The sequence below is a fragment of the Aplidium turbinatum genome, chromosome 8 (assembly GCF_918807975.1).
Source record: "Aplidium turbinatum chromosome 8, kaAplTurb1.1, whole genome shotgun sequence".
NCBI lineage: Eukaryota > Metazoa > Chordata > Ascidiacea > Aplousobranchia > Polyclinidae > Aplidium > Aplidium turbinatum.
The window spans coordinates 22,021,317-22,029,971 of NC_137479.1; positions in this window are offsets into that span (position 1 = coordinate 22,021,317).

Below are 8,655 nucleotides of genomic sequence, written 5' to 3' on the forward strand. Positions count from 1 at the left end.
TAAAGACTTGAGTGACCTAAACAATTCTTGTTACACCATTAATCCAATTTGTTATTGCAATGGAAATATCATAATTTCAGAATCAAAATACTTTAGTATCCCTACCATGTCTAAAAACACCATGTCGCTTTTTAAAAAATGGGGCGGGGGAGGGAATAGTTGTCTCTGTGTATTTAATTATTAGTTATGTGCCTGTGTTGCCGATTAGAATTTGTTTTGTGGTGTTGTTATTGTGAAAATACACCTTTTCCATCACTTTTGGTGCTAATTCAAACCGGGCCTTATTCACAACACGTGCATCTAATAAGGCCCGCTTGAGATTTTGTTTTATTTTTTTAATATTTTACAACTCCTTTAACTTAGAAACTTGTTTCATAGATATGTTGTTTAGATAGACCCAAAGTATCCTCATTCCAAGTTTCGTTCACAATTATGCAGTATTTAGAAAAATATTGAGGTTTGAAAATTAGCGGGCCTTATTAGCTGCAGGTGCCTTAGCCTAGTCGTTGTGGCTGGAAGTAGACTGCAAACATTTTGATAAAAGTGTGAAGTTATGAGGTGACTTCGGGACACACATGTGAAGTCCCTCAAGGTAATGTTCTGAGTTTAGGCTATCGACTCTGTTTATTATAGGCTAACCGGCGAAACCAAAATATTTTGAGAGGCGAAACAAAAAATTATTCGTAGGCTATTAAAGTATTTTTTTAATTACCGTACCCAAATATACGCTATAAGTAGCCTATGGCAACAGCTATCTGTCAAGTTTGATCATCATCATCCAAATTCGGTTTTATTTCTACCAGTGGGGGTGGCCGTTGTTTTGGTGTAAGTTTTCTAGTCGGATGCCCTTCCTGACACTAACCACAGTTATAGGCGGTGGACTTATCCTTTTACCTAAAAAACGTATTTCCTGCAAGGCAGCAAGATGTTAACAAGTTTTAGCCAGCTAATTGAGGCTGTTGCACACGGACCCACTTGTTAGCTTGATGTGTTATCAAGACCAATGTTCCCGAGAGCCGTGCTTTAAAAACAAAAATCTATGACAGCCTCCCAAAGTACAAAGGTGCTAGGCTACTTTACTACACACTTAAATTAATTTAATCAAGTACGGTAGCCTATATTGTACTGCTTACTCTTTATGTAAGGAAATTATTACTTTTTCCAATTATTTAGCAAAGAATGAACCCGGGGGAATGAACTTTCTCACAAAACGAAAGTGCAGTTCATCTGTGCTAACGGCAGTAGCCTTATGCGCTTGGCACAGGTTGTGAATTCGGGTCAAAAACATCCGACATGATTTCAGAATCTTTAATGTTATAGGCAGGTCTATGCGCTTGAACGAAGCATCTCAAAGAGGACAGCGGCGTCTTGTGGGCATGTAACTAGCCATTACAACCATTTCGCCACAGGTGGAATAGCAGTAGTTCACTGACTCCACTTCTTGAAACTAAAGTTTCATTTAGTAAATTTCGGTGACCAGGCTTGCGTCAATGGTATCAAAACTGCAATGATTGAGCTTCCAAAGAGTGCAATCACTTTGCAAATCATTACACCCCTCTATGTCTTAATACCGTGGTTGAAGAGCACAACCAGTTCTGCTATTTTCACCGTTTCTCTGAGACTACCTTTGTAGTGATTTGGCAAGTATTGTTTTCCCTTTGTTGGTGAGAATCACGTTGAAGTGTACGTCCTGTAGTCACGAATGTGTATTCCTGACTTCCACATGAAGCCTATGGCCCACTAACTGCTGTCAAGTGTTTAGGCAGTAAATGTAGGCTACAAAACTGCTGAACGCATAGTTTCTGACAGGAAATGCTTGCACGAGCTTCAGTAGCAGTTCTGCTATTTTGTTACCGCATTCGTTGCAAGCGCAGATCTTTTATAAATGTAGCCTAAACGTTTCGACAACCGAAAAAGAAAACTGCCGGTATGCTTGTTCGTAGGCTAGTTGATTTCTAATTAGGCTACCTATAGCCTAGGTATAGCCTACTAACAGAATGTAGGCTAGTCTATATTTAGCTTAGTCACATAAATAAAATCGGATAAGCTACCGTAGGCTACTGGAACAGTTAAAAAATTGATAATAACCTACTTGTAGACCTTCATTGAGCTGCAAAATACGCACCTTCGACCAGAGTAGGCAACGGCAAAATCGTTCTGTGATTTCAGGCTTTTTTTTCAGCAACTTTAGCAACATCCTCATAGGTTGTAGAACCATTTGGAGCAGTCGTTCTCGTTTCTCAACCTTTTCCAGAACGGAAATCAAATTAAACAAATGAATTTTGTAAACAGTGAAAATGTGATTTAATGTGAAACTTGATGTTGGTTTTAACTTAATAAGTTTCACAAAACGAAGGGTATGCTAATATTAAAAGATGCAATATGGTAGTCTCGTAGTCAAAAGCTGGTTAAAATGATGGTTCATAAATCGGTTCCGTCAATCAATCAATGGTTCGTCAAATCGTTTCGTGAAAAATACTTATTTGCCTCCCAGTTTTGTGCTGGCTACGCCCCTGGTCAGTATTATCTTTTGCATTTACATAGCTGTCTTTTACAAAGTTCTTGAATGTTATAAGTTCTGATAAATAAAGCAGATAATATATAGCCTACAGCTTAACTTATCATCTCTCGCGATATGTAGCCATTACAGGCTGCAACAAAATAATTAAACTTGCATAAGCGATTGCTTTGTTGTATGAAAATAACATTAAATAATACAACATTGCTATATAATGATGGATCTTTACACAAAACTAGATTGTCAGAAGCTTACGGCCACTTCCGCATTATGAAATTTGACCCGCTTGGGAAAACGTTTAGACACCCCTGACGTACGTTATGTGACAACCCTACATTCTCGCCATTAGGCAGTTTTTCTAGCTAATACAAGTAATATTTTTTCTGAATCGATGAGGCCTACAGGAAAAATGATTGAGGCCGCATGTGGCCTAATGGACAGCGATTGAGAATTACTGGTTTAGAGACAAAGGTATTTCAAGAGGAGGAAACTTCATTTTGTAAACCTGAGTGACCCGGCGTGAGTCAGTAGCTCGAAGCTTAGTCTAGCCTATAGCCTACAAGTAGCCTATAGGTACCGTATGCAATTTACTTCTTTTTGTCAGAATGTAAAGCAAGCGATATTGTGAAAATGAAATAGCCCTACAGCAACAAAAAGAAAAGGTGGCAAAACCGCAACGGTGTAAGACGTGCCTGCAAAGAACTAAAATCTAAGGTAGGCTATGTATTGATGCATATAATTAGGCTTCCAAATAGGCTTTCTTAATTCGAGAAATGTATTTTACGATTTTTGCAATGAATCAGTTAACCGATCTTACATTAACCTAAGTCTAGCCTACTTTGTCATCAACCATATCCACAAAATATAATTTGTTATTAATTACCAACTATAAAATGGTGAAGTTGCACGGCATTTGTGAAATCCTCTGTTTTGCTTAGCCTATAGGAGAGAGTGCGATAAGAAAAGCATCTTTTTGCATTAGTTGCTTTTGAAGAAAAACGGATAGCTTTTGAAACTTTAAAAAAGGGTTGACCAGAAGCATCATTAAATTGGCTACATTTTAAACCAAGTTTGATCACCGAATGATATATAGCCAGTGCCGGTCTTAGGGTTTTTCGGGCCCTGTGCGGAGTATGCTTTGCAGGCCCCAATGACAATGATCCCATTCAGTAGCGTAGCTAGGTATTTTGAAAGGGGAGGGGGTGGTAGCGGCGTGATCGACGAAGGCGACATCTAGGGTCAGGGGGGCCTCCCCCAGAAATGTTTGAAAAATTACTTTGAATTTGAGGAATTTGAAATAAAGCTATGTCTCTATGTTGAGTCTGGATGCAACCTATTTCGTCCCCTGAAAAATTCGTACTCCGATTTCGTACTCTGAAATCGTGTCACAAAAACACATTTCGACCTATTTCGTCCCCTGAAAAGATCGAGAGAAATTTTGAAATGTTTGCGGCAACTCCGATCAGCGACTTCGGTTCTGTTGTTGTTTTTTTTCTCGATCTTTTCAGGGGACGAAATAGGTTGCACTCGTTGAGTCTCTATGTTTTCTTGTTGCTAATTTATTTGTTGAATTTTTCCATTGGAAATGACAAAATTACTGCATTTTCTGAGTAAATTGCGGGCCCTGTGCGATCGCACGGTTTGCACACCCCAAAGACCGGCACTGATAGGGGAAGGTCTGGTTAGTTGAGCCACTTTCTGCATTTTTGCAATTTTTTTATATGAGGTAAACTTTCAGTTCTTCATTTACAGTGCTTTACATCCTACGTATATTAAACAATATCTGTAGGAAGTATAAACCTTATCGAACGACGACAACCGGGTCCACAGGTGTTTAAAAACTAATAGTCAAATGGCTCAACTAACACCACGGTGAAGGTTAGTTGAGCCGCATTTATTATTTTTAAAAACACAAATTTAACCATGTTTCTTTGCCAAACCTTAGTTGGTATTTAAAGTAATAATATCAATATATGAAAACAGGTTAACGATTGTTCCAAGAGTCGCTCGTAACTCAATGTACACATCAAAATAATGAAGGTATTGCTATGGCATCCAAATAACACCATTTCATTAAAGCTTGACCATGTTTATGTGCCTTTGTTGAATTTTATGTAGTTCAAAGAGATTTATTGGACCGTAAACGGACTTATCCAACGGCTGCAATCTATGTGAGGTGTGTGGAGGTTTCGTAAGCATTATAACGCCCTTTTTACACTGGCTCAACTAACACCGAAGGCAGTGGCTCAACTAACACCTCAACTATACCGCCATGAAAATGTTAAAACCACAGCAAAACTTCATGGCACACTATGCCGCTTTTTATTCAGAACGTAGCTTGTTTGGTAAGCTACCAAACAAATTGAATAAAACTGTCTCAGTAACTAAGTATAAAAAAATATTATTGGACATACCTATAATATATTTTCAAAATCTACTTTCCAAGGTCAAAACACAACTTTTCAACTTCAGCACCATAGGCTATATTAACTTATATCAATCGTCAACTCAAACCAGACTGGAGACCACGCGATGAGAAACTTTAAGATCACGTGATGATAAAATGTGGTTACCTCACTACATTTAAGAATTAAAAGGGGTGGATCAACTAACCCAGTGGCTCAACTAACCCGACCTTCCCCTAGCCGATACTTTCATTCCAAGAATAAATTGTAGCTAATGCAAAACAAAGTGCTCAATGCAGGTAGCAGAGCTAGTGATTTTTGCCGTTTTTTGCTATTTTTGCTTGTAAACAATTTTGGACTTCATCATTTACGCTTTTACTTTATTGTTTTCCATCGGTTAGTTAGGCTACATTTCAATTTTTTTTCTGCTTTCTTTTTGTTTTTTAATGTTGCGCCTGACGATGGCACCTAGAATGAAACCTTAGGTACCGTAGCGCATATCTTAGCCATTTTAGTTTTTGCAGCCTATACTTTTATATATTAATATTTGTATGCACTGGCCTGTTGCTCAACTTACCCCAACAAAAAGTTTAAGTATGGGGTAATTTGAGCAACTCCATTAAGTTGAAGCGTTCCCGCGCCAGTCCTTTTCATAACCGCGATGCATTGCCCAAACACTACAGTTTTTTTTGTCCAATTAAAGCACAAATTCAACTGTTTAAAAATTAAATAGCCCGCAAGGTTATTCCTGTTGGGGTAAGTTGAGCAATAACTGCTTCAACGTAGCCTAGCCTACTTCAATTGCACAATTTACCCCATCTTCAATTTTCTGAAAAAATAAAAATATTTCAAAAACCACCAAGCTAACTAATCTAAACTTTTATTAAATGTGCTTAGCTGATATAGTCTAGGCTACCTATCAAAACAAAAACAAATTTGATTCAAGTTACATATACTGTATGTACCTGTTACCTATATGCAGAGATGGGCGTGATCTTGATCTTGAAGATCACTTTTTTTTGGTGATCTTGATCTAAGATCACTTTTTTTTGTGTGATCTTGATCTTGAAGAACAATAAGATCAAGATCACTTTAAAATTGAAGTTTACTTACTAAACAGAAGAATTTTTTTAGAACTCGTACTGTACAAAGTAGTTAGTGGCAACTACTAACATTAAGCCACTGTTAATATGATATGTATCCAACAAAAGACAATTTAAAGTCTCCATCTAATCTGGTCAGTGTTGCCGTTTCAAAATTGAAAAAGTTTTCTGTGTTGGTCATAATAAAGAAGTCAACTTCCGTGTACTTTATGTTGACGTATAGTAAAAAATGATTTAACTTTGTTCACAATTTCTATGTGTGAATTTTAAAGAAATGTTTGCTTTCTTTGACTCAATTTTAGATGTTTCAAAAGTCTAGGATGGTGGTGTTAAAAAATCTGGACTCTAGCCGACTTTGGTCATGTAAAGTGGTTTATTGCAGCAAATCAACGAGACCAAGACTTGTTTAAGGTCTGAGTATGGAGCGGTTTGTCTGACCGCAAACCTCTGAACTTTTTTGATAGCAGACAACAGTATCAAGGTTGCCAGATGGGTAAATGGTGCAATAAACATTGACATAACACAGTGAAAGTTAAAACTACTTAGTAACACGAATAAAAACTCCCACATAAACCAGACAAAAATTTGCTAAAAAATGATGCAGTTCAAAGTTTATTTTCATTTATTTATTATAAATAAAAAGTATAAAACTAATTGCAAATTTTGCGACTTTTTCAGTACTATTGTAATTAACTTTGGCCTTGGGTGTGACGTTGCGGTTCTACGCAAACTACGTCAGCATTTGATAGACCTAATAGCAACAGTCACTAACTTATTACAATTTTTAGGCCAGTGATCGAGTAGTTAAAAGTAAAAGTTAGCAATACCAACTATATACCTTTACCCAGGTTGCTTATAGTACGGTAATTATTTTTTGCAACATCATTGATCAAAAACTTCATTTTTTTTCAAGTAACTTACACAAAAAGTGATCTTGATCTTCAAGATCACGATCTTGATCTTCAAGATCACATAGTTTGGTGATCTTGATCTTCAAGATCACCTATTCTTGGTGATCTTCATCTTCAAGATCACCAATACTGGTGATCTTGCCCATCTCTGCCTATATGTACATAGCCTATACCGTACATTATAATGTAGCAATAAAATATTCAATTTTTTGCAACCGAAAAATTACATCGATTACATCGAAAAAGATCAAACACAGCGGTAAAGATTCAATGACAAGCATCTCCAAATTGAATCACTCTACTAACAAAAGTGGTATTTGAAGCAAACAAAAGCGAGTTTAAAGTTGCACAGACGAGTGGGCTTTTCTTAACTTGTTTTAGCATTCAACACAGTGATAAAAATAATCCATTCACGAAAAAGGAAGTGCCTTGTTCCGTTGAGTACAGCTCCATTCACAGCACTTTTTATTGTGTAGAAAGGTTTAGTATGACGAAGTCTGTTAGCAGGTAGCCTATACTGTAGGCTACTAGCCAATTGTTTAGGGTTACTAGACCTGACAAAACTGGTTAAAGCTGTAGCCTATTGGTCGTAAAAAGGTTTAACATTATAGTGTTCTGAAAACTTGTTAGGCTACATTGATGTATGAGTGTTGATACAGCGAGGTTGTTTAAAGTCACTAAATATTTTTATTGAGAGTGGTTTGGGTTAATTCACAGTTTAAAATCTGTAGAGCATAATACTGATTTCTTTAAAAGCCTATTAAAAATATTTTATCAACGACCGTTCCCTTGTTACAAAAATTTGATTATAATTGCATACTAGACTAGACCAGGGGTCACTAACCTTTTGTGCATGCGGGCCACTTTAGCACTAACGAGAGCTGTGGCGGGCCGCACTAATAAAATTTTAGGTAGGTTGACTCTTATGCTAGAAAACAACGCATTTCGTACCCAGTATTCAGCGTTACATGTTATTAATATTTATCTTAGAATACCGCAGCAACAAAATTGGTTGAACAACGCTAGCCTACTGCCAGGCTAAACTCCTTTAACAACACTTTTGACTTCTTTAACAATGCCTAATAAACGAGGCCACTTGTTTTGTGCACTTATAGCGAGGCAAGCGGTTTCATAAAAGTATTCATCGCCAAGCAAGAGTCGTGTCGTCACTCCGCTACACAAAAGATATCTTGTAATTAACAGTTTTAGTAAACATGGAAATGTTTGACACAACGCAATACATGCAATAATTAGTGACCTGCAAACATATCAGTGAAAAATAGCCTTCAATAACAGGGAGAAAGAAACCAGGCACCATAAAACAAATGTTTGTGGAAATCATCGAAAAAACGTTTCTATCGTAACTCATGAACAGTGTTCCCTCTAAGCAAGCAATGAATTAGTTTTTCATTCTTTTTGTGAGAGTCTCTAAAACCGTCTTTCCTTGATTATTAGACAACTGTCACTTGCGGTGCTTAATTATCAGCACGGCAAGAATTGTTGATTAACAACATTTTGCAGTAGGCTACTAAGCTAAATATTTTCGTATTACAACCAGAAAAGTCTTTAAATTTATATATAATATTTTGCTAATTTATTATAAATTGAGTTGGCACACCGATCTATTTTACCAATAAAAACTTGCATAAAGGGAACACTGCTCATGAAACACAATAACGGTGAAACGCACATTAATGTTTACATGACATTTACAAACT